General features: G+C 39.7%; 1 long non-coding RNA gene across 1 annotated transcript; it reads right to left on the bottom strand.

The window, feature by feature from the left end:
* Nucleotides 1-15,322: 15,322 nt before the first annotated feature.
* On the bottom strand, nucleotides 15,323-21,990 carry LOC125098731 (uncharacterized). The gene is made up of 3 exons (XR_007126935.1): nucleotides 21,950-21,990; nucleotides 18,163-18,363; nucleotides 15,323-17,520 (listed from the first exon to the last, which is right to left on the bottom strand). It is a non-coding gene; the product is annotated as an uncharacterized LOC125098731 (long non-coding RNA).
* Nucleotides 21,991-25,396: the final 3,406 nt, after the last annotated feature.

Genomic DNA, 25,396 nt, shown 5'->3' on the forward strand with positions numbered 1-25,396 from the left:
CCCCCCTTCTCTCTAACAAATAAAAAAATCTTTAAAAAATTTTTTGGCTGCTATGTCGGGTATGGGATTGGATCTAGAAGCAACTGCAATAGAGTGAAAAGAGAAATGATCTAGGAGTTAGCACACAGGCTGGAATTCTGGCTTTGCTGCTAAGTATCTGGATGTGTTATATAAGCCAGTTGGTCAACATGGGCCTCAGTCTCTTCATCGTAGGACATAATAGCTAGTATTTGCTGAGCATCTATTTTGATTTCAGCCACTGTTCCAAGAGCTTTACATGGAAGAGGATGGCCAGATCAATGTTTTTCAAACTTCACTTTTATGCAAGGAAACCCTTCTATAAAATAAACTGTCACATGGCTCCCCAGTACAAGAGCAGATAGGAGGGGCACACACTATTTATAAATTGAATAGACCCAGATGAAGAGATCACCATGTATGATCTCTATTGCTTCAAACTTTGATCTACAATACATCTGAGTAGCATGATTTTCTAACTCAGTTTTCGAAATAACTACAATGAAATTCAGTTAAGTGTTTGTGGATCTGCTAAAGCACTTCTGTGGGATCCTTGGTTTCCACAGGCCACAGTTTAAAACCCACTGGATAAGCTTACCGCTGAGGTCTCTTTTGAATCTCATATTCTTTCTGCATCTGAGCTTGGGTCAGATGGTGAAAACCACTGCCAAGAACAGACACGAACCAGACACTTTTCTCTTCCAGGAAGAAATACGCTTCTTTTTCTATTTCCTAGCAGGCTGGTGCCTAATACTAAAAACCTATCACGACATCTAGTCCTGATTTGGGTATTGCTCTGTTTATGACAGTCATAGCTGCTGTGGGTTTCAACTTGGACTCCCAGTACATAAATCAGTATGTTTCCAGAAGTATCAAGTCAAGTTTGATAAAATTTGGAAGCCAGGAGACCTGAAATCCAGTGACTAGGAAGTCTGAAATAGTATCACATAATGAATTTCAATGCTACTTAAATGGAAAGAGGAGTTCCTATCCTGTTATATGCCTGCGTGACTCTGGCCAGTCCCTTTACATTTTGGGGGACTAGTTTTTTGACTCAGATATTAACTTTATGCCCTTCCCACCTGAAGCTTTCTTTATTCTCTGATTAGCTAAAATTCCTCTATGACCAGCTGCTCTGCGTCGTATGTCCACTGCTTCTTAGCCATCAGCAGGGCTGGCTTCATGGACATGTATCCTGGGCAACTCAATAATAAGAAAACAGACAACCTGGTTTATAATTCTTAGTAATTTCCTCTGAACTTGTATTTTGTAAATGAAATCTAATGGTGCACATAAGCAGAAGAGATACACGGAATATGCATGTTCACTGCTGTTCCTTGCCACCCCATTTCCATTGTATTTAAGATGTCTACTGGCACAGAATGCAAGTGAACCCACAGTGCCCAAGAGTACAGCAAGACCCATGCAAGTACAAAGCAAGCATGTTATGTCTATGACAGAGTAAGCAGGAGTGCTGACAGCTTTGAGGGGCCAAGCTTTCTATTTGAACTAGAACTTGCTTCAAACTCAGAAAGAAGACAATGGTATTCTAGGATACATGAATGATCAAAGAATCAAAGAATGCTAACATATTCTTTGTTACTCATATCCTTTCTCTATGTTAGTCAACCACTTATGCTGAAAATGAGGACAGAGAAGGAAAGGGAAAGATAGGGCAACCCATAAGTCTTTCTCCTTGCAATCATTCCTTTCTCAGGAGTAAGCCAAAGGCAGAAAGTGTTGATGGAATGTGTGTGTATCAAGAAATGCAATTAAAAAAAAAAAAAAAAAAGAAATGCAATTAAAGCAGCTGAGCTAATTTTGTACAACTTTTCCACTGTTTCTGGCAAGAACAAGATATATATGCATGCATAAGCTATGAAATACAAATTGTTATCATTTTGGTGATTCTACCTACGAGTTAAGTGTTCTTATATTTGCATTTAAAACTGGCTTTGCATGATATAAATTGAATGGTAAAATTCATGATAAAATATAATTTTTCTTAGGACAGCATATCAACATTATGACATGAAATACCTAGGTATAAATCTAATAAAATATGTATAAGATCTATATGCTGGAAACTAAAAAACCCTAGTGAAAGAAATCAAAGTATATCTAAATAAATGGAGACTAATTCCATGTTCACGGATGAGAAGGCTCACTGTTGTTAAGATGTCAGTTCTTCCTAACTTGATCTATGGATCCAACGCACTCTCAGTGAAAGTCCTAGCAAGTTGCTTTTTGATGATTAACAAACTGATTCTTAAGTTTATACAGACCCACGAAAGACCTAGAATAGCCGACATAACACGGAAGAAGAACAAAGTCAGAGGACTGACATTTATACAACTTAAAGAGTTGCTGTAAAGCTACGTTACCAAAACAGTAAGGTGTTGGCGAACGAATAGAAAAAGAATACGATGGAATGGAGTAAGGAGCGCAGAAATAGACCCACACAAATACAGTTAAACAGGCCCACACAAATGTAGTTAACTGATCCCTGACAAAGCTTAAATAATTCGCTGGATACAAGATAGTCTTTTCAATAAATAGTACCAGAACAACTGGACATATCTACATGAAAGAAAAGAAAAAAAATCTAGACTTTGACCTTATACCTTTCACGAAAAAATAACTCAAAACGGATCATAGACCTAACTGTAAAATACAAAACTATAGAACTTCTAGAAGATAATGTAGTAGGAAATCTAGGTGTATGGAAAATCTCCCCTCGTTTCTCTTTATTCTCATACTCCTACTGCAATGCACTTTACTTCTCACACCAGATATGTGGGTTTTCCACACCTCAAGAAATTCTCTGACAGCAGCTGGAGTCCCACATATTCACTCTATTTTGACACTATTTACCTGGAGATAGCAGTCCCAACAAACCACCTTCCCTCTCAACTTCGGTTGCTAATAAAAAATCTTAGCCTGTCACCCACGTTTCTGATTGACCAGCTATAAATTGAGGTTCCTACACTGCCTCACTTGGGTTCAATAATTTGCTAGAATGGCTCATAGAACTCAGGGAAACACCTACTTACATTTACTCGTTTATTATCTTTTATTATTTCACACTAGGTGACCTTGGGTTCAGCTACGAATTTTTAAGATACAATACCAAAAGCATGATCTGCAAAAGAAAAAAATTGATAAATGAGATTTCATTAAAATTAGAAACTTCTGCTCTGTAAAAGACACCATTAAGAGAATGAAAAGACAAGCCACAGGGTAGGAGGAAATAGCTGAGAAAGGATTTGTGTCCAAAATATACAAAGAATTTTTAAAACTCAACAATCAGAAAACAAACAACCTAATTAAGAAGTGGGCACAAGAAGACATGCAAATGGAAAATAAGCATATGAAAAAATGCTCAACATCATGTATCACTAGTGAATCCTAAATTAAAACCATGAGATACCCACTGCATACCTATTGGAATGGCTAAAATCCAAAACACTAACAACATGAAATACTGACAAGTATGTAAGAGCAACAGGAACTCTCTTTTCATTGCTAGTGGAAATGCAAAATAGTTCAGTCACTTTTGAAGACAGTTTGACAGTTTCTTACAGAAGCAAACATGGTCTTACAATCCAGCAATTGCACTCTTAGATAATTGCCCAAGTGAGTGGACAAATATTAGAGTGGATTCTAATGTGAATTATGGACTCACAATTGTGTATCAGTATTGGTTTGTCAATTAAAATAAATGTACCACACTAATGCCAGATGTTAATAAAAGGGGAAGCTAGGGGTGGGACAAGGGATATATAGAAACTCTGCACTTTCTGCTTGATTTTTCTACAAACCTAAAACTGCTCTAAAAAAATAAAATCTATTAGTTAAATATAACAATGACATAACAAGTTGAGAGAGAGGACATGGAATAAAAGAAAAAAGGTATATATTTTCATAATTTAACAGCACTTTATTCTTGTTTTTTTGAATAAGTGGCCCCACATTTTCACTTTGCCTTGGTGCTTGAAAATTATGTACCTGGCCCTGTTTATCACTGTATGAGTAATACCTAATGTTTATTGAGCACATTCTATGTACCAGGCAAGGCACTATACTTTTCATATATTATTTCGTTTTCACAATAAACGTGTGAGATAGGTAATATTGTCATGTCCACTTATAAATAAGGAAATCAGGGCTTAAAAAGTCAAGTCTCTTGATCAATGTCACTTAGACAATAGTAGAGAGACTCAGATTTGAACCAAGCCACTGGATTCCAGGAACTGTCCCAGCAGAACCCCCGCCATCTTAGATTCTCAAAAGTACCCTTGGGAGGTACTTTTCTAGCTACGCTACTGACCTCCAAACATAAACTTCATTAATTACAACGCTCAGGCAACTGCCAGAGGACAGTCTTGCAATTTTAATCATCTTGGATGAAATGTGGAATATTCCCAACCAGCAGATACTTTTAACAAAACCCCTCAAATTCTTTGGATGACGCAAGCCACTTAATAGCACATGAGACTTATGAACATTATAGACAGCGCTTCTTTAGAGACCCATAAATCATGAAGGAATTAACTTCTTCTAAGAAAACATGCAGTGTATATATGCTTCAATAGAGCAGACCTCGACAATCTTGATTTTGAACTGAGACGGTACATGATAGATTGGAACCTCAATAACAAAAAATTGAAATTAATCCTCCCAGCTTCTTTGGATCAGCTCTTTTCTATACTTGCTCCTGTCTTTTTTTTTTTTTTTTTTTTTTAACTTGCTCAGCACATAACTATGGGTTTAAGCAAAGGAGACCTTTTCATCTGTGCAGGTTTTGAAGCACAGTTGTCCATACAAAGTTTAGGGCTCTCTGCCAATGTCCTAGGTTTCGGCTCTGCAGCACAGATGTATGCCTCAACTTACCGCATCAGCTCAGCTCTGGGGAAACCAATCTTTCTCATGGTAACCACTGATTTTAAAAGGAATCTGATATGAATGAGTCTGCCGAAGTGAGCTCTGTACGTCTGATGGAAAACCACATCTAACTGAGCGGTGGAGCCTGTCATAAGAGCCTTTGGAGGTTTGAAGTCGATGTTTTTAATCCCACTGTGATAAAGTAAACTTGCCCATACATCTCTGCTTCTTTGGTGCGTGATGGAAGCATAGAGGATATGTTATGATAAAAATCCCAATTATGCCTTCCACCATCTGTTAATAACATGTGCTTGTGGACACGTTGCCAGGAAATATCAAGAACAAAGGAATGAGAAGCTCTCGTTCCAGAGAAATGGATCTCAGCTCCCACTGTGGTTCACTGGTTTGGTTACAGATGTGTCCATGTCCTCGACACCCAGCCCCACATAGTGCAGAAGGGCCATGGCCTTGGGGAAGCTACACTAATCCAGGGCCGTTTGGAGAAGGACTCAGTGACAAGCAACATCAATGTTTTTCTTATTGTGTTTCAAAAACACAATTAAAACAGGGAGAAAGAACTAACTAGCTCCCACTTTATGTATGTATATGAGAGCTGCTCACTGATGAAGATTTTTAAAAACCACAATGCTCCTTGAGGAGAAGGCATGCACATGGCACATCTTGAGTAAAGTTTTATGAAAAGATAAAAACCTACTAAATATCTTGGCTGGAACCATCATATCTTATCACATCAGGGGAATTTTTTCTTCGAAGATGATTGAGAATAGCTAGAACAGACATAAAGTAATCTGTAGAAATAAGAAGTAACTTTGCATAGATAATTAGAACTCACATTTATTTATTTATTTTTTAAGATTTTATTTATTTACTGACAGAGATCACAAGTAGGCAGAGAGGCAGGCGGAGAGAGAGGGCAAAGCAGGTTCCCCGCTGAGCAGAGAGCCCGATGCGAGGCTTGATCCCAGGACCCTGGGATCATGACCTGAGCCGAAGGCAGAGGCTGTAACCCACTGAGCCACCCAGGCGCCCCAGAACTCACATTTAAAGCAATACATTGAACTATTAGTTTCTATCTCCATCCAACTGAACTGGTATCAGAGTTAACGAGTGAATATTCTACTATATTGTTAAGATTTGTCTATTTTATAATATGGTCCTAGAAAAGATCTAGAATTTTGGGGCGCCTGGGTGGCTTTGTCGGTTAAGCGTCTGCCTTTGGCTTGGGTCATGATCCCAGGGTCTTGGGATCAAGCCCTGGATCAGGCTCCCTGCTCAGCAGGGAGTCTGCTTCTCCCTCTCCCACCCCTCGCTTATGTTCCCTCTCTCGCTGTGTGTCTGTCAAATAAATAAATAAAAATCTTTTAAAAAATGTATTTTAAAAAAAAAGGAAAAGATCTGGACTTTTAAGAGAGGTGTCTAAAGTACTACAAGATGGGAACTATTGAGTTCCAGGAAACCAATAGCACATATCAGAAGATTTCTGATTTTCTCATAACGGAAATGTACCTGTGAAAGCGCAAGTTTTCCATCGATGTGTAAAATAAAATTGGAATCTTATTTTTATCCCCAACATCCTTTTGATAATAACTTTGAGAGTTTTTTTAGTTAGGGACAAAGTTTTCTTCTTCTTTTTAAGATTTTTATTTATTTATTTGACAGAGAGAGAGAGCATAAGCAGGGGGGAGCAGCAGGCAGAGAGAGAGGGAGAAGCAGGCTTCCTGCTAATTGGGGAGCCCAATGCTCCACCAATAAATGACACCAATAGCACCTTCTAGCACCACCAATAAATGACACTTACCAATAGCCACCTTGCCAAAATTCACTTTCTTCCTCTCCAGCAAACATTCCTCTTCCAAAGTCTACTTGACGCCTCCTTTCCTTGTCAGGTGAGCTGCATGCTGGCCCACGTCTACCTAGGAAGATGGCTGTCTTCACGAGGAGTGTCACACAGAACATCCAGAAATTTCTGGGTCAATTTGTAATGTAACCTGCTTTAGTGATAAAGAAATTGATGCCCAAGAAGTTGAATCACGATCATGGGACTTAGCATGAAGAAATAGAACTCCTGATTCTTTCTTATTCTAGGGTTCCTTCTGAGATATTTGCTGCCTTTCTTATCCACTTGTCCTTCTGCCCTTCTCCCTGTTGTCACCTCCACTCCTGACAGAACCCTGGCCCTCATCACATTGTGATGGTTGCTCTTCACCTCCGTTCTCACAGGACTGAATAGGGGAAGAAGAAAAATCCTTCACTTCTATTCTTTTTTTCCTATACCCCTTTTCTCAGTTCCTTCTGCACACAAAATAAGAAAGTGTTAATAGGTAGGCATATCATTTTTAAAATTTTTATATTAAAATAAAACATTAACAGCTAAATCTAATAGAATACTTGAAAGATACAATTATAGTAAAACAAAAATCACCTATAAATTCACAACCCGAAGATAATCACTGTGAACACGTTGATCAATTTTCTAATATTTTTCAATTCATCACCATAAGCTTTAACATCAAGACTATACTAGAGATAAAGTTTTGATACCAGCTTTTTTTCTCAGGTCGCTAAAAATTATTTAAAGCATAATTGTAATGATCACCTCATATTTTGTTATAAACTCAATATGAATAGTGTTGCTTACTACTAGTTAATCCTTATACTTGACCCTGTCTTAGTGATGTGCTGGTAAGTTTACTTTTTTTTTGGTGGGGGCTGGGGGCGGGAAGCCCTGATGTGTAACATTTGCCATTTGCCATGGTATAAATACTCCTATGACTGATTACCAATTGGCTCACAAAAATTTCTGAAAATTTAACAACAGCTCTTATAAACTGGTATGAGCCAGTTCCACAGACAACTAACTGTGTGTCATATTTCTGCCCTGAGGAAGTCAACACTTAAGTAGGGGAGTCAAGAGGCCCTTGATAAGCAAAGAAATGGCTTTTACAGTGGCTTCAGTCTTCTTACCATATCTCCTCGCTCATGGTCTTTACTTCAATGAGCAACACATCTCTACTAAAGACCTCAGAGAAAAACTGGCAACTTGGAATGTCCATTAGTACTTCTCTTCACATTCCTTATGCTGGTCCCTCAAAATCACTTTCACTAGGCTTCTGCTTCCTGCTTTTCATTGGTTTTTAATCCTAATGGTTTCCAGCTGGGTAACTTCTGTTCAGGTGTGGTTACACATGTTTTGAATGTGGAAGAAGATGGTTAATCTGAAATTTAAAAAAACAACAACAACACTAACAGTAACTAACCTTGTGGGAAGGTGAAATGAGCTTTTAAGTCATCTATGGACTGACTGCTGACTTGTTCTTTAAAAAAAAATCTTAAAACTGTGACATTAAGATCAAATACAGAGCTATTCTGAATGTTTGATTCCCTGGAACGGGATTCTATTGGCCATGAGCTTCAGAATAAATGTGCTGAATTTGAATTTGAAATATTTCATATATCATCATATTATTACAACTCTTGGTCTTTTCAGCTGAGTAAAAAATTAAGTAATTTCAGATTCTATCTGAATTCATCTGTTTCTCCACAAAGCTTAGTGCAGTGCTTACATATAGTGTCAATTCTCAAAAAACATTTCTTGAGTGAATGAAGACAGACATAGGGCATGACATACTCGTACATAACAGTAGAGAAAAGGTTGAATATTATAGGGTTAGTTGTGTCATAAATAAAGCTTAGGAAGCAAAATGACCTGGCTTGAAATCCCATTTCCCTATTTACCAGCAGTGTGACCTTGAAGGAATTATTTACTTTTTCTGAGCTTGTTTCCTCATCTAAATATTTGGATAATACCTATTTTAATAGTGTTAGATTGTGAAGTGTCTTGTTATCAACTGCTAGGCAATAAATCATTCAAAACTTAGTGCCTGAAGAGAGCCACTGATTTTGATTTCAGAATTGTAGTTCAGGAATTTGGGGAGGGCTCAGCTGGGCAATTTGTCTCTTCCACATGGCATCAGTTGAGTTGGCCGTGGCTGGAAGTCCTAGTGCATGGCAAAAGTATGCACTTAACATGGGTCAGTGCCTTAGTACTTCCTGGCCTTTCCCTCTCATCCTCTAGGGTGGGAAGTAGGCAAACTTTTTCTATAAAGCACCAGTGAGTGAATAGTTTAGGATATGAGGGTTATGTGATCTCCATCACAACCATTCAACTCTGCCATTGCAGCATGAAACCAGCCATAGACAGTAATGTGAACAAATAAGTTTGGCTGTGTTTCAATAAAACTTCATGGCATTGAAATTTAAAATTCATATACATTTTACATATCACAAAATATTATTGTGATTTTTTTCCCCCCGACCATTAAAAAATATAAAAACTATTCTTAGCTCAAAGGCCCTACAAAAGAGGAGGTGGGCTAGATCTGGCCAATGGGTTATCGTTTGCTGACCCCTATCCTGGGGCCTTTACAGATAGCTTGGTCTTCTCATAGCACAGTGGCCCCAAGGCAGTCATACTTCTTAAATAGTGACTGACTTCCAACTACAAGTATTCTGAGAGACAGGAAGCAGCTAGGCTCTTAAGGCCTGGGTCTTGAAACTGGTAGCTTCACTTCTGCCACATTCTCTGGGTCAAAGGTCACAGGACCCGCAGAGATTGAAAGGGGTGGAGATATCGAGTTCTCTTGATAGGGGAATGGCAGGGTCACAATGTAGAAGAGCATGTGGAAGGAGGGGAGACATTATCATGGCTACAGATACAATCTGCCACATGAAGCAGCAGTAATGTCTATAAAGTATCTTCTTTATGGTAGCCAATGAAGAAAAATGACTTATGTTACTATTTTTTTAAAAAAAGATTTTATTTATTTATTTGAGAGAGAGAGAGAACATGAGCAGGGGGAGGGGAGAGGAGAAGGAGAAGCAGACTCCCCGATGAGCAGGGAGCCCAACGCAGGACTCAATTTCAGGACCGTAGGATCATGATCTGATTTGAAGGCAGACACTTAACTGACTGAGCTACCCAGGCACCCCGACTCATCTTACTATTAATAGTATCACTGTTAGCTTTGAGAGGGCAATCAGCATTAAGATTCATAGTGAGTTTCTTTGAGGAGAAAAGTGGCAAAAATGGCCAAAAATTAGGCTTTTAATATTTCTTTCTTGTATTTTCCTCATCTGTACAATGGGGCTTCTAATAGCACTTGTCCTTTTTTTTTTTTTTAATTTTATTTTTAAGTAATCTCTACACCTAACACAGAGCTTGAACTCACAACCCAAGAACAAGTCAGGCACTCCACCGACTGAGCCAGCCAGGAGCCCCCATAGCACTTGTCTTTTACAGTGGTTTTGAGATATCAACAAAATGAAATATGAGAAGTGCTTAGGTAGAACAGGCTTGGTGTGAATGCAATAACTGTTATTTTTACTGTTATTGTTTTATGTCATGGTTTGAAAATAATACATCATTTTCAGTTATCTAGGCTTTTCACCCCACTCTCCAAAATGTAGCAAGGTGGCAAATCACCTTGCTAATGACTTCAGGAATTATTAACAGATATGTTTGAGAGGAAATGTTAGAAAACTGGGTTTGCATTGTTAAAAATTATATATATATTATATTTATATATAAATATATATGTAAATATGATAGGTATAGATATATACATCGATGCATGTACTCATTGCAATCAGGTTAAGATAAATGTTCCATTTGCTTTATGTCTCTTAACAAGGTACATGTTTTAGATGCATTTAACAGAAATCAAGCACTAAGCTAATATGAAATATTGATCACTGTAGTAGCAATGGCATAGGAAGAGAAACAATAAAAAAGAAAAGCAGCTGATTCAGAATTGCATATAGGGTGCAAACAAAGGCCTTTTGGGCTTGTTGATTGGTATTGTTTTCAGCTGATGAGTTTCTAAAATAAGGGAGCACCTAGATAAAGGGATCAGAGCACAAATGAAAGCACTGAAGAACTACAAATAAACTAGATTTCGAGTAATAAATCTTGAATCTTGCTGTTTGATCACCCTTATCAGGCAAAAGCCTGAAAAAATAGAAGAACTCTCCATTCTGCCCAGAAGTTCAAGGACACACTCGGCATCATGAGCCTCACATTCCAAAGGGGAGGACCCTCTACTGAGAATGCAAAGAATGGCTTCCTGGCCCACATAAAACTTCCGCTTGTGAGGCTCTATTTCCACGGGACCACGGAAAGGCAGCATGTAACAGTTTAAGAATTACACACTTTGATGCTATGCAGTCATTAAATAGAATTTTTGTTGACATGAGAAGACAACCCCAATATGCTATTAAGTGAGAAAAACAAGTGCAAAGCTTTAGGTATAATGTATACAATTTTCGTCAAGCAACATACAATAAATAGATGTGGAAAAAAAAATTGTAAAACCTTGCCAAGCATAACAGAACCTGTCTCAATGTGGTGGGATTTCGGGTGACTTATATACCTGCTTTCTTTGACTTTGTATTTGTTTTCTAAGTTTTCTGCTGTATGTGTTACTTCTAAGATAAAAAACAGTTATTTTAAGACTTAAGTAGAATAGAAAGAACAATAAAGTGATATTGAGAGTAAATAAGATATAATCTATCTGAAAGTACTTGCTAAACAAATCAGTGGTCTATCTCAGTACATAATAATCTCAATTCAGCTGCAACACATTATGTTAAAAAATTTAATGTAAATTTTTATGAGACTTAATTAGGAGGTATTATAAATACTGTGTAGCTATTAGGTATTGCTATACTGAATTAAATAATTAAAATGTATCAAGCCAAATGCATATAAAATAATGGTTTCCAACATACAGACCTAGAGTAAACTTGAGCTTTGCAGCTTACTTTGTAAAAAAATACCATTGTGTTGGAGACCATGGCATCATCATCTCTGAATCATGGGTCTATTTTACCCCTGTTGTGGAAAAGTGAGATTGGGAGCAGGGGAGGGGCAGGAAATCAAGTAGACGAAGCAATATACATGTTATCTTTTGGGGGGTAGGGGGAAATCCATTGCAGAATTAAATTTCACAGCTTCCCTTACTTAGGTTGTGTTGGCATTTACAAAACCCCCCTTCCACAAGGCAGTTGACTCATCCGTGATTTCTTTTCTTTCTCCCGTTTTATTTCTTTTCGGTGTTCCAAAATTCATTGTTTATGCACCACACCCAGTACACCACGCAATATGTGCCCTCCTTAATACCCACTACCAGGCTTACCCATACCCCAGCCCCCTCCTCTCTGAAACCCTCAGTTTGTTTCTCAGAGTCCACAGTCCAATACTGATTGCATTGTGTATGGTGTTGCCCAGTAAATGTGTGTGGTGAAGAGGACCAAAGTCTTGCTTACAGGTAGTAAATGTGCTAAAAGTAATCCCAACATCCATTTGTAGAAATACTACTTTCAGTTAGAGTTGTGCCAACACACAGCACACTTAATTACTATTAGACTGCCACGATTATCACTGTTGATAACAAGTAATCATCATTTCCTTACATGTGTTCTGGGCTTGCTTAGTCACTAACCAGTCATCAGTCCCAGGTTACACAAGTCAAAAGGAGAAATGAACTGCTGGTTCACGCTGTAAATTCTTTACCCATACCTGTGTGTAGAGTATTTTCATTTTGTTCCCTTTACCTTTCAGAAACTCCCCCTTTGCCAAACCATTAAACAGAGAAAGTCTCTTGGTGTAGCCTTATATTCCCTGACTTTATGGGAAAAGGAATGGCTGTGTGTCTAATGAGATCTGTATGTCAATTTGGGAATATAAATTCTCAGAAAGCATCATTTTGATCTCTTCGTATTTTATTTTTGTTTGAATCTCCTATGTTGCCTTGCCCATATGGTTACTTAATAAGGGCTCTTCTGAATGCTGGACTTGATTGCTGAAGGCCTTTGATAAGTGATACACTTTTGTCCTTATGGAGTTTCTCCATGTCAAACAGTTTTGGAGCACTCTGTAAATTGTGAACTTGGCTTGTGAATGCCAATTCCCCGTGGATCCTCAAGAATGAGGGACTGACCCTGCTATTCCAATATTAAAAGCAAATCCAGGAAGAAAGAACCCTTCATGTGCACGTGTCTGTTTACCTCATTCCAGATGGAGAAGTACACTGATTGCTCAGGGTCCCTTCCAACTTCGCTGAGGTTTGGTATTAATTCCTCTGTGCATTGATTGAGCAAATATTTGTTAAGTGCTGACCATGTAGAGAGTTCCATACTGGGTTCTGTGGGGACATAAAGTTGTAAAAGACACACCTCTAACCCCCAATAAATTTATATTACATGCCAGTTTGCAATCTAGTTAGGACAGGCAAATTTTCTTCCAAATAAATAATATATAAAGGAACATGTCTACCCCAAAACAGTGGCTTACCTGTTTCAAGAAATATCTGAAACTGTTCAACTTCCATGTGACTTAAAAAAAGAATTACATCTGCAAGATGCCACACAGAAATTATGAAAATTGTTAATCCCTGTGTACAAAGTAAAGTCCTTGCTCATCTTCATTAAGACACTAGATGTCTGGGAATCTGGGGCCAGGGTTTTAGAAGGAAGTTTGACCCATGTGGACAGTGTGTTGTGGCTTCTCTAGAGTACAGGAGTAACTCATCACAGTCATTTGAGAAGTAACTTAACACAGCTACTGGGAAAGCCACAGACACAGCCCTAGACATAGATTCCTTTAACCAGTAGGATATGTCAGTTCCTTTTTTGCTTCTCAATGCCTTACCCTTATGCTTAGACTACCACACTATTAGTTCTCTGATGTTTTTGGCAACACTGTCTAATTTCCTTCAGAAATCGTTAGAGGCCATTAAATATCTCTTCCAGAAACAACTCTAGTGCACATGTCATCAGAATATCACGTAGTTGGAAATATACAATATATAGCCTTTGTACGTTGATTTCTTTCACTTGGTGATATGCATTTGGGTTTTCTTATATCTCTTCAGGGCTTGATAACTCATTTCTTTTTAGTGCTGAATAATATTCTATTGTATGGATAAACCAGTTTTAAAAAGTTTAAAAAGTATAAAAAGTTTATTTGTCAGTTCATCTACTGAAAGTTATCTTGGTTTGCTTCCAAGTTTTGGCAATGGTGAATAAAGCTGCTGTAAACATCTATGTGCAAGTTTTTGTGTAGACATAGATTTTCAACTCACCTGGGTAAATATCGGGGACTATGATTACTGGATTGTATGGTAAGAGCATGTTTAGTTTTGTAAGAAACTGCCAAACTGTCTTCCAAAGTAACCGTACCATTTTGCATTCCCACCAGCAATGAATGAGAGTTCCTATTGCTTCCCACCCTTATCAACATTTGATGTTGTCAATGTCATTGGATTTTCACAATTCTAATAGGTATGTCATGATATCTCATTGTTCTTATTTGAAATTCCCTAATGACATACAGATATTGAACATCTTCTCAAATTTGTATCCTGTTTAACTTCTTTGGTGAGGTGTGTATTTAGGTCTTTTGCCCATTATTTAAGCAAGTTGCTTGTTTTCTTATTGTTGGTTTTAAGAATTTTTTGTATATTTTGGATAACAATCCTGCATCAGATATGTTTTTTTGTAAATATTTTCTTAGTCTGTGGATTGTCTTCTCATTCTCTTGACACACATGTATCTTCAAATAAGAGCCGGAGGACAGACAGCACTTAATTCAAAACAGGGTTTCTTAACCTCGGCACTATTGACATTTTGGGCTGGATAATTTTTTGTTGTACCTTGTAGAATGTTTAGCAGGAAACTGGCCTCTACCCACTAGAAGTCAGTGACAGCACCCTTCCCAATTGTGACAATGAAAAATAGACATTGACAAATGTCCTGGGGCAAAGGTGGGAGAAGACTGGGGAAGGGGGTGGAGGTCACCCCTGATTGGGAACTTCTAATCCAAAGGAATGAATCAGTATTGGTGAAATTTAAGTCATCAGTGAGGGAAGAAAAGGGGCAGAAATATTTTGACTGAAAAGCCTTCCCAGTGCCCCAGGAACCATTATTACTTGGTTTCCACTGCTCTCATCCATTAGGCATGATGATCATACATCCTGATTTATCTAGGATATGTTTGCACTTAAGTCCCAGCAAAACTATTAATTGTTCCCCCTCACTCTCCCAGATATCCAAGTTCAGAGGATAAGTTATAAATAAAGCACATCTGGAATCTCCAGGTACTATAATCCCAGTTTGGGCCCTTCTTGACTGTCCCCTGGCCTGGGGTATCTGGAGTACCTAGTAACTGTTGGGGTGCAGCCAAGGATTCTGGCCATTCGTCTGCTTTATACTCATGTGCGTGTTCCTGAGGAAGTGGAGAATCAGAGACCTTCCCAGAAAGCCTTGGCTGTGTATTTTATTCAGTACTGGAGTGCAGGCAAAAGAAGAGAAGGATCCATCAGAATATTTTGCTTGTGTTTATTTGACTTAATGAGTATTCATCAACGGCTAGTTTCACCAATGCTGGTTTCCTTTCTTCTGCACTAGCAGTAAATTCATTACGGTAACTCAACACAGTGTGAATGGACAATTACTGTGTAATTTTAACAGCTGCCAAAATCTGTACCTTTAGACAATACTTTCACTTAGTTTCTTTCAGGAGGATGTATCATAGGTCACGGTCAGGGCAGGCATAAAGCAGCGGGCTCTGAAACAGCCTGGCTATTAATTTCAGGTAGATTTTTTAGTAGTAATAGCCCTCCTCTAGTTTTCACTCTGGAGCTAGTGCACATAATCAGATAATAATACTCCAAAATGCTCTGAAACATCAGCTTTATTCTTTTGCAACATGAGTTATTATTTGGCTATTACTATTAAGCTCGGGATTGTTACCACAACTGAACATAAACCCTGACTTTCTGGCAGCCACAGCAAAGAACTAAAAATCAGTCGTTCATCTGCAGTGACTTCCTTAAAAGAAGCCTATCAGTTCATCAGGAAAAATAGATTTGTTTTTCTAACTTAAATGACTGCACATGAATTTAACAAAGGAGTATTTTCCACAAGAGATATTGAAAGGCAAAGTGGGTGGTATCTTCAAAAGAAGCTTTACAGTAATTGCAGAAACATCTTTCTGTGATTCCTAAGTAATTTCTTAGATTGGTCCTGATGATTACCAAAATCATGCAAAAGCCCAGAGGTGACCACTAATGTTAACTCAGTGGTGCGGGTCAGGCACCATGCTATGTGATTGCCTGTTTTATCGCATTGAATATTTACAACTGAAGAGGGTAAGGTAGGATTCCAATGCAGGGAATCTGGCCCTAGAGCCCATGTCCTCAGCATTGCTACAAGAGGCTAACAGAACCTACAGAATTCAACATGTGGCTTTCTAGTGACATGACCTGCTGGAGTCTAAGTTTATTGATGTTAGAGAAGTGAATTGGATTTAATTAGATTTTCAACTTAGTGTGAGAAGATATTGCTTCCTACTTAGGAAATAGAAGACACTCCGAGGCTCATGAGAAAGCTGCTGAGAAGGCACATGTCTTCTAGAAAACTTCTAGATGCTCAAGATGGCTATGCATCACACAAGTTCATATTGTTCTTAGAAAAAACACTTTCTTAAACCAAGTGTAAATGAGATAGAAATGTCGGTATTACATTTCCTTTAAAAAGCAAGGGTTTAAGGGACACCTGGGTGACTCAGTTGGTTGAGTGTCCGACTCTTGATTGCAGCTCAGGTCATGATCTCAGGGTCCTGAATGGGTTCAGAGCTCAATGGAATGCTTGAGATTCTCTCTCTCCCTCTCCCTCTATTTCCAGCTCCCATGGGCGTGTACTCTCTCTCTTTCTAAAATAGATAAATAAATCTTAAAAAAAAATCAAGTGTTTAATAATCAATTACACAGGAAGGAATAGATACTATCCCATATAGCTGGGTCCTTTCCCACTCTGGAGACAAAGACAATTTTAGTTCTCCTTTAGCTATGGTAGAGGGAGGGCATACCATGCAAAGAGAAATTTCAGGACACAAAGCTGATAAAAGTAGTAAAAGGGAGTCATGAGCAACCAAAATGAATTTTAAGGGGTGTCTGGATGGCACAGTCAGTTAAACGTTATACTCTCGGTTTCAGCTCAGGGCCTCATCTCAGCATTGTGGGAGTCTGCTTGTGACTTTTCTCTCCCTCTCCATATGCCCCTCCCACCCTCTCAAAAATAAATAAATAGATCTTTTTAAAGAATGAATTTTAAAAAATTAGTAGGAAACTCTGGCCTGGTTGGAGACATAATATGCATGGGCTAAAGCTACAGGAGTGCCAGGGTGGGGAATATTCATCTTCTTTGTGGATGTTTCGATTGCTGTTGAATGCTAAGCCTAAGAGAGGAAAGGGAAGGTGGAAAGGGCAGTTCCCCTCCTTACACACCCCCATCCCGGCCCCTTCCTCTGCTTGTAGCACTTGGAAAAATGTGTTCACATTTTGCAGAACCATTTTTCTGTTTATCCCCCAAATTAGCTGTGAATTTTTTCCTGCCAACTTTAAGTCTTCCTAGGCTTCTCGGTTCCGCTTGTCTTCTTGGATTAGATTCTCTTCAAGGCCAGGACCCCTGGAATCTCAGCTCTATTTCCGAGGTAATTCTGTAAGAAGGCAAGTTTGGCATGTCAGTTTTTAATATATGCTGTGGCAGTTGGGGGGTCGGGAGGGGGGAGAGAGAGAGAGAGCACAACTCTGTTAGCCTTGGAAATCCAACTGGAATTTCTGTTAGCTACATTTTTGAAAGTTATTCATTATCCAGACATATGACAGACTCCAACGAAGAACTAATAGTTCATACAATAAACTTTGGAAAATGACCAAGACACAAAAACTCTCCTGGACAGCCAAGACTCCGTGATGTTTCCCTGGGACTTTGATGATTTTTCAGGAGGGTGGTAATTTAAGAACTGAAGAGGTTAAGTATGGGATGTGTGCACCGAAGTTCTCTCTCGCTTCCCTAAGTCTCACAATAAAGCCTTGGGCTGGCAAAAGAATAGTGGTAGCAAGCCTAGCAAGGGGTTGGCAAGGACACAAAAGACTCCCAAGGAGACCTTTAATTTCTAAACAATGAGCGGTCACGGGGTTATACATAGACTTTGCAAGGGAAAGAAATGGGAGTGTGAAATCTAGCTTGTCCTAGGTGAGCCTAGTTCAGGGGAGGCACCCAGGGTGGGTCTCACCTGTCATCAGGGTGGGGCCAATCAGAGGGGCAAGGCCAGGGAGGATTTGGTGAGGAGATCATGGAAGCTTCCAGTGGACTCTGCATTCAGGCCAGCATACTCACCCAGGCAGATGGCACACGTGAGGGCTTGGTGACATTTGCTCAGGTGAAAAGTGCAGGGCGTGGTGTTATCAACGCTTTGTTTGACTGGGCAGTCATAATTCTTCTGAGGTCATAGAATCTTGAGTGTCAGATAACTTGGTTGGGAAAGGCAAGGAGATACAGCTGCCCTGGGTTTGGAAATGTCTGTAAGGGTCACCTTAGCTGCAATGTAAATATAGTATCAGGAAAATGTTCACTTGTACTCATTGTGCTATTACTTGAGCATCGAAAGCACAATTATTCTGAGTAAATATTAAAACCTCACAACTAACCTAGGGTGGTTCTCTGACAATTTTTTTTTTTCACCTTCATTACTTACAGAATTTTTCTTGATAAAATTTTTTATACCCTTAACTACCCCTTTTTTGGGTGTACAATTGTATAAATTTTTACAAGTGTATAAAGTTGTATCATTGTCACCACAATCAGGATACAGAACAAGTCCCTCATCCCAAAAATGTCCTTGATTCTTCCCCTTTGGAGTCAAACCCTCCACCCATCCCCAGGCTCTGGCAAATGCATACTATAGTTTTGGTTTTTCTAGAGTATCCTATAAATTTAATTATATATTATGCAACCTTTTGGTTCTGGCATATTTCACTTAGCATAATGCATTTTAAAATCATTAATATTATGGGATGCCTCAGTTGGTTAAGTGTCTGTCTTCAACTCAGGTCATGATCACGGGGCCCTGCAATGGAGCCCCACATCAGCTCCCTGCTCAGTGGGGAGCCTGCTTCTCCCTATCCCTCTGCCCCCTGCCCTCTCTCTCTCTCTCAAAAAATTAAATTAAAAAATTTTTTAAATCACTGATATTATAGTTTCATTATTGGTGATTATAAATGATGTTTCCATAAACATTGGGATATAGGTTTTTGTGTGAACTTGAGTTTTCCTCTCTCTAGAGTTAATACCTAGGAGCAGGACTCCCAGGGCAAACTGGGGTGCCTGGGTGGTCCAGTCAGATAAGCTTTTGATTTTGGCTCAGGTCATGATCTCAGGGTCATGAGATCAAACCCCACGTTGGGCCCTGCCTTTGGCTCTGTACTAGGTATGGAGCCTGCTTAAGATTCTCTCTCCCTCTGCCCCTCTTCCTAAGCCCTCGTCCCCCAGTTCTCTCTCTCTAAGATAGGAAGAAAGAAAGAAAGAAAGAAGGAAAGAAAGAAAGAAAGAATTGCCAAACTGTTTTCCAATGTAGCTACACCATTTCACATTCTACCAGCAATATATGAAAGTTCCAGTTGGTCTACCTTCTTGTCAGCACTTGGAAGTATCAATTTTGTTTTTATTTTTAGCCATTCTAATAAGTGTATAGTAGTATCTCATTGTGGTTTTATTTTTTTATTCTTTTTTTAAAAAGATTTTATTTATTTGACAGAGAGAGAGAGACCATGAGAGGGAACAGAAGCAGGGGGAGTGGGAGAAGGAGAAGCAGGCTTCTTGCAGAGCAGGGAGCTGGATTCGAGGCTTGATCCCAGGACCCTGGGATCACGACCTGAGTCGAAGGCAGACACTTAACGACTGAGCCACCCAGGCACCCCTCATTGTGGTTTTAATTTGTGTTTCCCTAATGACTAATATACTCTTGAGCTTTTTTTCATGTCTTATTTGCTATCAACATATCTTTTTTTGGTGAATTATCTGTTCAAATCTTTTGCCTTATTTTATTGGGTTGTTTGTTATTGTTTTTTAAGAATTCTTTAGAGGGGCACCAGGGTGACTCAGTGGGTCAAGCGTCTCACTTTCAATTTTGGCTAATGTCATGATCTCAGGTTGTGAGATTGAGACCGGCATCCAGCTCCACGCTCAGAAGGGAGTCTGCTTAAGATTCTCTCTCTCCCTCTGCCCCTCCCCCACCTATGCTTTCTCTCTCTCTCAAAATAAATAAATAAATCTTTTTTTTTTTAAAGAATTTTTTATATATTCTGGTACAAGTTCTCTGATAGACGTGTGATTTTTGAAAATTTTGCCCCAGTCCATAACTTGTATTTTCATTCTCTTTAGTATATCTTTTACAGAGCAAAGTTTTTAATGTTCTTGAAGACCAATACATCAATTTTTGTGTGTGTGGAGTGGTCATGTTTTTGGTATTTCTTTCTAGGAACTCCTTGCCTAGCCCATGGTCATGAAGATCTTCGCATTTTCTTCTAAAAGTTGTACAGTTTAACTCTTTGCATTTTTATCCATGATCCATTTTGAATTAAAAAAAATTTTTTAGAACTTTTCAGAAGCGGTTACTTGTTAACTGAAACCGGCATATCCATTTATATCTGGTCCCTGGTATGTGTATAAGCTTAGAGCAACGAGATATCTTTATCAGAGGCATTTTTAGTATTCATGCTCTGTAATCAGCCAAAAAATATTTATTAACCCTGTCATTCCCCTTTCATTAGTGCTTTTTGAAGCCGTTTAGAACAGTTCTGGGTGGACACACTGTACTCGTAGGTCACACCTCTGGATTTCATTGTCCTCACAGTTATTCCCATGGAGCCAAAACTATTTTCATTAGCAGCCCCCTGACAGACATTCAAGAAGTTTGGAGTCAAAAGGCAAAAGTAATGGGCTTATACCTCTCCCGAGTAAAATTCCACTTATTGTTCTCCTTGACAAAAGAAGAATTCAACTATGCAGAGTGAAGAACAAATAGAGGGAACTGGTCGGAGAATTCAAACTTCCATAGGGCTGTGATCCCCTTCATCTTGACTATGTGGATATTAGCGTTTCACGTAGAGCTGAAAGGAACTCAGAGGTCACCTCATCCCAGCACTTCACCCAACCACTTAATCAAGCCAGCAAATATCACTGAGAGCCTCTGATGAGCCTGAGGCCCAGTACATGCCAGATGAGAACATCAAAGCCCGGCCAAGTGCAGGGAGCTGCCCACAGCCGGAGGCTTGTCCGGAGGTGGCAAAAAATCATCGTTCTCACATCGCTGTCCACCACAGCCTCCTCATGTCACTGCCCATCCTCCGTGGGTCACAGCACCCTGAAACTTCTTTCCTGGATTCCGTCCCAGGGCTGTTGGAGAATGACAGGACATGTGTGTCTTTTTGTTTCCGGGAGCGGACTATAGCTCAGGGATGTGGATTTTGGGAAAGAGACTGTGTTTGGGAAATGAATTTAAAGAGAAGTTTTGCAAAGGAGGGCTGTGGCTTGGGAGATGAGGTAACTAGCAAGAAAAGGCCAGGGACTGTGGTTTGGAAAAGAGAGTTTTAAGAAGGGAAACTATGATTTAGGGGCTTTTTGGGAGAAAGGTCTATGGTTATTGAGAGGGAATACGGGAGAGAGGGCTGTGGTTTGAGGCAAGGGGTTAAAAGCAAAGTTAGAAAAAAGAAGAGTAGTTTTAATGAGAGATCTGTGAATTCAGACCAAGATTTACTTATCTCAGACTCAAGTTCACATATTAGATACATTTTAAAATTGTACCTCAAACAACAACAGTACAGTTTTAAGGAGAGCAGTGAGGGTTTTTAAAAAAATGATAACTTGGGATGTTTCCTTCTTTATAATAAGAGTTTAGGTGACATTCTCATGCATTAGTGATGGTTGAAGAATGCCAAGGGTTTTGAGTTTTTTCTCTTTCAACTGGGGCAGGGTAGAAATCCTGTCTCTTTGAAGATAGCCATGAAGGGCAAAGCAGCATGCACCAGTAAAACCACAGCCTAGCATGACACAGACAGGTGGCAGCCTGTGCCTTGCTTATACATAGAATGAGGAAGAAACACCTGATCTTATGTAAAGAACCTACCAAGTAGGAACTCAGAAATGGACTCACTCCAGAGCCTGCAGAAAGAGAAAGCCAGCCAAGTTGGGCCTTAAAAAGTTTATCTAGATTAGTGAGGACCGAGCCAGAGGGAAGCTCTAGGAAGACTTTTCGATTCTTTGGTGGAAGAGAAAATACTTGGAACTTCAGTCACTTGTATGGGTGCTTTCACCAATTTATTTAAGATGTTGTCTATGGACTGAATGTTTATGTCCCCCTAATATTCATATGTTGAAACCCCAACGCCCAATGCAATGGTGGTAGGAGGTGGGGCCTTTGCATGTGATTTAGGTCATGAGGGTGGGGCTCTCATGAAGGGAGTTAGTGCCCAGTGAGTCTGCTCAGAGCTCTCTAGTTCTCCTTCTGCCATCTGAGGACACAATGAGAAGACAGAAGTCTAAAATCTTAACGACAGCCTTCACTGGAACCCACCATGCTAGTTCCTTGATCTTAGACCTCCGGTTTCCAAAACTAGGAGAAACAAAGTTCTGTTGTTTATGAGTCACCCAGTCTATGTTTGTTTGTTTGTTTGTTTGTTTTAATAACATCCCTAACTGAGTAAGACAGATGCCTATGGATAACAAATGTTCATAGCAGTTTTATTCATATTAGCCAAAATGTGGAAACAACCCAAATGTCCATCAATTAATAAATGAATCAACAAAATGTGTTATAATCATATAGTGGAATATTACTTGACCATAAAAAGAAATGAAGTTCTGGGACACCTGGGTGGCTCAGTGGGTTAAGCCTCTGCCTTCAGCTCAGGTCATGATTTCAGGGTCCTGGGATCGAGCCCCGCATCGGGCTCTCTATTCAGTGGGAAGCCTGTTTCTCACTCTCTCTGCCTGCCTCTCTGTCAAATAAATAAATAAAATCTTTAAAAAAAAATGAAGTTCTGATACCTGTTATCAACTGAATGAACCCTGAAAATATTATGCTAAGTGAAAGACACCAAACACTAAAGGCCACATACTATATGATTCCATTTACATAAAATTTCCAGAACAGACAAATCCATAGAGACAGAAAGTAGATTAGAAGTTGTCAGCAACAGGAGAGACTGCTAGTGAGTACGGGCTTTCTTTTTGGGGTGATGAAAATGTTCTGGAATTAGATACTCATGCTGGGTGCACAACTTAGAGAATAGAGTAAAACCACTGCATTTCAGTCTCTTAAAAAATGAAAGAGCTCCCTCCCCTTGCTAAGGCCCATCCATCCACTGATTTCCCTCTCCCCTTCTCTGCCTGTCAAAATTTTGGACCCATTTGAATGCCACCCACCCCAGAAAACATTTCTGTTCTGTAAGAAGGACCTTCTCTATGCTAACATTCTGCTGACACTTCCCTCTCACATCCCTCAGCTTACTCCCTTGCAATATTATGGGTCTGTGTACTTATGCAGGTTTTACCTTGCCTTGCCCTGCAAACGGCTTTTATCTCCATGCTAGCCCAGTGTCTGGGCTAGGAACAGAATAGAAATGGGCTCAAACAGACATAGAAAGCCATTCTTCCAACTCACCTTTCTACTGGCCCCAATTATAGGGGATTCTCATTTCTTCCTTAGCTCCTTACAACCCCTGTTCCCAGGGGAGCAGGGTGAGGGGTCTCAGCACCCAATACACCCCCCACTCAAGGCCTCCTTCAGCCTCTTGGATGACACAAAACCCCCTTGACAGATGCTCTGTCAACTCTGAAAATGGTGAGGTCTGTTTTCTGTTATTTGAGAGCTAACCTTAGGCCATGACACCAAGCCGCAGAGCATGACTCCTCTTTCCTCACATGCCTCCCAGCCACTGCCTCCACTGTAGCTGATGCACTTAAAGATGAGGGAAAACTGTAGGCCTGAGGGAGTGTAGGAAGGGGAGGGCTTGGGGTCGCAGCTGCCCAGTGCCTGCAGCCAGCTCCGCTTTGCCAAGCCTGTTAGAAATGTTCGTAGACAGGAAGACACCTTAGCTACAAGCACAGTATCTGTGTATCTGTATGCCACAAGATCATTTCATCAGCCCAGTTTACTTTTCTCTTGTGTTGGTTCTAACTTGGATCAAAAGGCTAAACCAAAAGACCTGTAAATAATTTTAACACAATTTATCAAGTTTGAATGTATATTCCCCTAATTATTGGGGCAAATTATTGCAAACTGAAACAGATTTTGAGTGCTGAAGAACATTTTATTTAAAATAATTGCATGGTGAACCCATTTGTAAAGTGAATGATCACTTCCCAGTGTATTTGTACACATGTTTGGGGTTTTTGAACTTCGGATTTTCTTCCAAGGTGGTAAAGCTTTTCTTAATAGATAGGAGGTGGTCTTTGAAAAATTGCTTATTTCTTATTACAGAAGAAACAGATGTTCACACTGCACATATGTTTTAAAACATGAAAGAAAATGCTTATGAGAACTTGTTATGCCTCAATCATGGTAGCTGCTCAATAAATAATGTTTGCATAAAAAAGAATATGAAAAAGGAATCACTGATATTTCCCCCATCTAGAGGTAACCAGTATCAGCTCTGTGGTGTCTATCTTTGTAGGCTTTTTCTGGGCTTATTTGGAGTGTACTGCTGTTTTATAAGCCGCTGTTTTCACTTAACAAGGCGCCGCGAACATTTTCCAGATCACCGCTAGCTGGTTGCAAGGTACTCCCTTGTTCAGCTGGGTCAAATCTAACTGTATCTCAAACTCCGACCTACAGCCATCCTAGCCTAGGGGAGGGGGGAGACCGTTCTGAACTAAGCGCCTCCCTACGGGGCTGGCATTACACTACAAGAACGTGTTTCTGTCCCATCCCAAAGAATTAAGCTGAGAAAGGAAAATGCAAAGCTCAGGCAAAAGGGACTGCAGGAGACAGGCTGTGAGTACCGTACCTGGCAGCCGGGTGTGTCATCTGTCACCTGTCATGCTCTACCTGCTGGGCAACATAGTTTTTTTTTTGTTTTTTTTTTTTTGTCTTTTTCCAGCCCAGAAGTTTCTTTCTGCCTCTGGCCATAGGAGGAGTTGATGGCAGCTTGATTGGGGTTCTGCCAACCAGGAGGAAAGGAAAAAAAAAAAAAAAAAACACTCCAATTGTCCCTTATCACTGGGCCTACGCTCCACAGATAAAGTGGTTTCCTCCCTCACTCTGTGTCATGGATTATAGAGTCTCAGTGTTGCCACTGAACTCTGTGACTGAGGGAGGACAGTGCTTTCCCAGGAGCATTAAATCTGCTTTAGGGGTCCTGCAAGGGGACTTCAGAGCCTGCACTAGGCGAAGCAGCCGGCTGGGTTCGGTCTTTTGCGGTATTACGGTATTTGGTGTCTGGTTTAAGGTGCATGCCATAGGCGGGGGGGGGAGGGGAGGAGGGTGCAACTCAAAGCCAGACTTCCAGGGTGAAGTTCAAAAATAGTTTATATTCCTAGATGAAGATACCAAAAGGAAACTACAATAGGTAGA

This window comes from Lutra lutra, chromosome 1, assembly GCF_902655055.1.
Source record: "Lutra lutra chromosome 1, mLutLut1.2, whole genome shotgun sequence".
Lineage (NCBI taxonomy): Eukaryota > Metazoa > Chordata > Mammalia > Carnivora > Mustelidae > Lutra > Lutra lutra.